Source organism: Canis lupus, chromosome 37, assembly GCF_048164855.1.
Source record: "Canis lupus baileyi chromosome 37, mCanLup2.hap1, whole genome shotgun sequence".
Taxonomy (NCBI): domain Eukaryota; kingdom Metazoa; phylum Chordata; class Mammalia; order Carnivora; family Canidae; genus Canis; species Canis lupus.
Window position 1 is genome coordinate 13,143,053 of NC_132874.1, and position 6,000 is coordinate 13,149,052.

Sequence of the window (6,000 nt, forward strand, 5' to 3'; positions counted from 1 at the left end):
ATAAAATGTCCCATATAAAGCACTCAGGTCATTCTCTTTCTCCACTTCTTTATGATCTCTAGTATTTCATCTTGAGAAATAGGTCCCTATTATGAAAGCAACTCCATTTTATAAAGAGGATAAAGAGAGTAATATAGCCTTTGCCGACCAGACTCAGGTCAAAGTAGGCAAAAGCATTTTCATTATACCCGACATTATTCCTCCTCCTTCACTTGGTACACAGAATTATGGCAGGAGGTTACATGCTGTTAATGGGTGGGTTGCAATGACTCTACTTCCTAACACCGGAAAGGAAATAAGTAGTGCTGCCTGTGAAGGAGGCTCCCAGTCTCTTATAAGCTCTCAGACTGGGTCTTGGGTGTGAGTAGAGAAAGGAGCAGCCACTGAATTCCTTTTCCAGAAGCTTCCAAACATTCCCCAACTGGCTCCCAGCGCTGAAACTTCCAGGTCCTTATTCAATCACATCAGAATATCAATCGGGGGTCACTGAGGACCAGGCATTATCCAAGGCACCATGGAAAATGGGGCCAGAGAGATACTGTCCTTGTCTCAAGGAACATGCAGTTTTATTAGGGAGGCGAAGTGACAAGAACCAGATGTGGTGGAACCAGAGCAGAGGAAGAGTTAGGAGGCAGTTCACGGGCCTCACACCAGGCCTACGGAATGGGTCGAATCTGATCAAGAAGAGAGACGGGAGGACACTCTCCTTAGGCCAGAAAGATCAACACCTGGAGAAAGATGATGGAGCAGCCAAACTGAAGAGCCAGAGGGTGTTTGCTGGGGAATACGATTCCTAAAGCTGTGTGAGCCAGACAGGGAGAGCAGCCAAGGTCAGGGTCGGCCGTCGATCTGTTGCTCTGAGCCTCAGATCCGTGCTTCTGCACCTGCTCTGTGATCAAGAAGCTGTAAGTGGCTTCTCCTTTGCAGCAAATGCAGTATCAAGCTTTGTCAGCACACAGCTCTGGGTCCAGCAGGAGGAAGGAGCTTCTCTTCCTGGTTCCGCTGTGGGGTATTGCTGTCTCCTCCTCACCCTGCTGGGGCTGCCTGGCTCCCAGTGTCTGGCCCCAGCCCTACACCCAGAGCTTAGCACCCAGACCCAGCCCTTTGCCCACGGTGACCACCTGGCCACGGCACTTCTGATGTAGATAGAGTCTGAACACCCTGGTCCTTACACTGGCCTCTTGGAGACCAGGCTTCTGACATCCCACTGCCCTCTGTGACCTCTCCTGCCAACTTTGGCCCACCTGGGCCTCCACTGGGAGGTGAGAGCAGCCTCCCACCCATCAGGCTGTGATCACACTCTCTCCAACACTATTAGAAACCCAGTAGCCTAGGAGAGGGGCCCCTTCCGGGCTTGTCTTTCCACAGGAGTTCTCCATTAGCCTTAGGGTGTTCTGTAGGGTTTTCTTTACATCTGTGTAACTTACTTCCCTGTTGCAGTTAATACATCTCTATATTTAAACTTCCCACATTCAACCTACTGTGTAGTTTGTTTCCCATCTAACACAGGCAGGCAGAGGAGTCTAGACGGCATGCCAGGGGAGGGGGCCTGAGAGCAGGTGCGGGGGAGCTGCAGATACTAGCGCTGCTTCATTCCTGTCTATCTGAACATCTCAGAAAGTGAAGGAGACAGAGCACAAGTGGAGGGGAGAGAAGGGGAAGGTGGAGGGGAGCATAAGAAGCACAGTCTCTGGGATCTCCATCAGGCTCCCCAGCAGCCCACCCACCTGCCAGCCTCTGGGGACACCCGGATACACACTGGGCCCTGTAGATGGAGCCTGGGCATCAGCACTGTGAGGTGTGGGGACCTCTGAGTCTCCCAAGAGCTTGGAGAATGCACTGGAGCAGTGGTGAAGGGCACAGAGGATTGGTGCAGAGCTGAGCTGACTGCCTGTGGGAACAGACAGTCCAAAGGAAGAAGGGGCCGGTGGCAGACAAGGTCAAAGCCACTAAGGATTGGGAGGAGGGTGTCCACATCATTTCCAGGAAACCTTCCTTAAGAAAGAGGAAGGGAAGGACTGGCCTCTCTCCCGTGCATGCTCTGCTCTGGCCAGTCACTGGCCTCGCTCACTCAGTTCCTCTCCTATACAGTAGGAATACTAATGCCCACTACATTGAGTGTGGTCTTAGGGAGGAAATGCAACACACCCAGTAGCCCGTCAGGAACTGACAAATGCTCATTATGTTGGAAAGCAGAGAGAAAGGATGGGGACCCAACAGGTAAGCTTGGCCCCGGAAAGGAGAGGAAGGGGGATGAGCCACCAGCAAGGACAGGGCTCCCTCGTCACACCCTGGGAAGAGAGGGAGCAGCAGGAAGGCACCCAGTCCTGGGGCAGGGGAGGAGGCTTCCCTGAGCAAAGAGAAAATGTCAAAAAAGGAGGATTGGACTGAACACCACTTCTCACAATGTTGGGGCTTGAGGGTTTTTGAAATTTCAAATAATCATACTAACATTTTTTTGGATGTTATACTGTTCTTTTTAGCAGGGCAGGGTCACTGTATGGAGTTAGTCAAAGGATGTGAGTAATTTTTTTTTATGGCAATCTGCTGCCTTACATCAGTGGGTCAGAAGTCCCCTGCCCTACGGTGACATCCAAAAGCCAGGAGAAAATGCATGTATTACCTTTCTCAGGGGACTTCTCACTTCTAAGGTTTTTTTTTTTTTTTAAACCTATGATCTTAGAAAATTCCCTGCAGGTTAATTAAAAGCTTTACTCTCCAGCCTCTGGTGTGTTGTGCTAAATATATTTGTTGGTTTGGATGTCAACAGCAACTGATATTTGTGAATAGCTTATGCAACATCAAAGAGTAAGAAGGGGGGAGGAAGCCTCAAATACTTTATGGCACAGTGAGTAACTGCCTCACCTTCTGTGCTTACTAAAATAATTGAATTCTACATTAGAAGCACTTTATTAAAAAGCTTCAGGTGAATAAATATATCCAAACAATGCAGACTTTTAAGTAAAGCACCCCTCTATGCACATGTGTGTATTAGAAGATGATCACACGTTGACTGGGTCAAGCGTAACCGACAAATATTATGTGATTAAAAATGATTATATCTAAGTCTTTGATGGAATCTTCTCTCTCTCTCTCTCTCTCTCTCTCTCTTACACACACACACACACACACACACACACACTACCCCAGATGAGGCCTGAACAGACTCATTCATCGAATTCTATCCCATACATTAAATAGAATAATCAGGGTATTGGTCAAAAGTTTCAATCTCTTAAGCCAGAATTCTAACCTTCATTCAGATTCTAAATCTGCTGCCGTTGCTGATGATTCTTTAAAGGTTTCAAAACAAAATCAGAAATTTTCATTAAAATGCCCTTTAAGGGGCACCTGGGTGGCTCAGTAGGTTAAGTGTCCAACTCTTAATTTCAGCTCAAGGTCCCTGGATCGAGCCCTAAGTCAGCTCTGCCTCTGCAGGGGAGTCTGCTGGAGGAGTCTCCCTCTCTGTCTCCCTCTGCCCCAGCTCCTGCTCGCTCACATGCACATGCTTTCTCTCAAATAAATAAATAAAGCTTTTTTAAGAATTTAAGAACTGCACTTTAAAATGATTTTTCTTTTGAAAGATAGCCCTAGTCCAACTTGTTCTAAAACCCGACACCCAATTTCTCAGGCAGAGGGTCATGCTAATTAGATCTGATTCCCTTGGCTTATCAATAATTAGCTACCATTAAAAACAAATTTCATTAAGTCCTTCTCCAAATTCTGAACCCTCCGCTTCTATTAATTAGTTAACGATTGTACAATGTACTAGGGACCCACTTGGAAATGCCAGAGGCAATGTTAGAGTCATTTAACACTTGCTTACTTGGCTTCTGCAGTGAGTCAATATGTAGGGAGCTAGGACTCAGGGGGTATTGGGGGGTATTGCTGGGACAATCAGAGCCTGGTCATCTCCTGCAGGTAACTCCCTCAACAGGCACCATGATCCCATTGATTCCATCATCCCTGCCCCATCTCCACTTCGCGGCAAACACCGTCTGTTATCGCCACATCCTGGGGCCATCTCACCTTTGCTTCCATGCCAAGCTTTCCCTCATATACTTAGCCTACCCCTGACACATGTGGCAAACAACAGGAGGCTGAACACGTGCCCAGGAAGCGAGCTTGCTTTGGAGTCGGGTAGCTGGATTGGCTAAACTGACATTAGCCATTTCCTTGTCCACGAGTGCATCCAAAGCCCTAGAAAAATAAAAAGTAATGGAAATCCTGTGGAAAACCAGAAGAAGAGAAGGCATGAGAAGGATCAGTTATAAGTGGTGAGAAAGTGACAAGTAATCATAACCAAGTGTTATGTCCATAACCAGGACTGGATGGAGCCTTAAAAGCTACTGTATTAGGTAAGATAACTGTGAGCTGCTAAAACAAATAAACCCAGAAATCTCAATAACTTAACAAAATAAAAATAAATCCACAAGGGAGGAAGGGAAAGGTAGTTTGGTTGATATGTAGGAAGAAAAGAAAACAGGTTGATGAGCAACCACCCAAGCTATACAGTAGTTCCCTAGGATGCTTTCCTCTGTCCCCATAATCACCTAGTAGATGCATACCTGTCTTTGAACACCTGCAGGGAGGGGTGCCTCATCTCTACCTGGAAACCAGGTTGCATACTCGGGGCCCAAACAAATGAGCAAGTGAAAGATCAGACAGTAAGGTCCTGCCTGTGGCTGGACAGCTTTCCACATCCTGGAGCAATAGAGAGAGACACCAACTGAGTTTAATTCAGAACTGACTCCAGCATTATCAGAAATGCAGGTTCAGTGATTTCACTGAAATCAAAATTGAAATTGAAATCAAAACTGACTAGTTGAAAGCTAGTCCAATTTTCTTCTGGGAGAGCTGGAGCAACAGAATCCACAGAGATAAAGACCTTGAGCACTTTGTGAGTATGAGTCTGAGTGAATAACACCAGATCATTGGTAAAAATCATTACCTAACCAATTCCTGACCCAATTCCTGCGCACTTCATTGTTTGCAGGAGTGCTGGGATACTTTGTAACCTGTAAAGGTCTAGGCACAGGTAAACTATTGCTATTGCTAATTTGTAACAACAGGTATGTATTAATACAAATTGCTTGTATAATAGGTTTATTAGTGAATTCACTATTCTTTGGGAAAACTGAAGAAAACATCACACACACACACACACACACACACACACACAAACACCTAGCACATTCTGTCTATCTATTCACTTCCACATCTGTAGATGCTGACTTCTCTGGGCTTCTAAATGCTGTGCAGCAGCCTTAAGCATGTGGATACTGATGCCTTGCACAGGCTATCATAACTAAGTGATCCTCTTGTGATAACTGTTACCTTACTGTGGATCGATCTGCAGTACAGGAAGTGCTGATTCCTGCCATCAGCTGTAGCTGTTCCATGATGCAAAGGAGGGAACCCTCGGAAGGAGGGGGGAATGTTAACCATGATGAGCAGCAGGATACAAAAATGCAGCAAAGGGCTTCGAGGGAAGAGGGAAGAGTGTACCAGAGTAGCACATATGCTCATAACATGCTTTTTCTGTCTTCCATCAGGGGACACCTCTAAATCTCACTCCAGAGAGCCTCATTTTCTAGCGGGCATTCACAGACAGACTTCATTGGTCAGAGGGCAGCAGCAGTGCTTACATTTGAGCAGACTCATGTCTCTGAGTTTCCCACATACCTCAAATGTGCTCACAGGCTTACCAGAGACAGGCGTAGTAAGAACTTTGGAAATATAGCAGATGACACCTGAGCAACAGAGGCAGCACAGGGGTAGGGGTGGGGGTGACAGAAAGGAAGAAGTGGGAGCCCCCTGGGGCTGTGGCCTTTGGGCAGAAGGTGGGGGGACACTGGGTATGCTGAGAGCTTGGGGCTGTGTCTCCCAGAGGCTGCCTATGGGAATGAAGAGAGCCCCAACAGCAGGAGCAGGAAAGGACCTGAGGCTGTCATGCTCCACATTGGTCACTGCTGTCTCCTGCATGACTTAGAGAAAGGT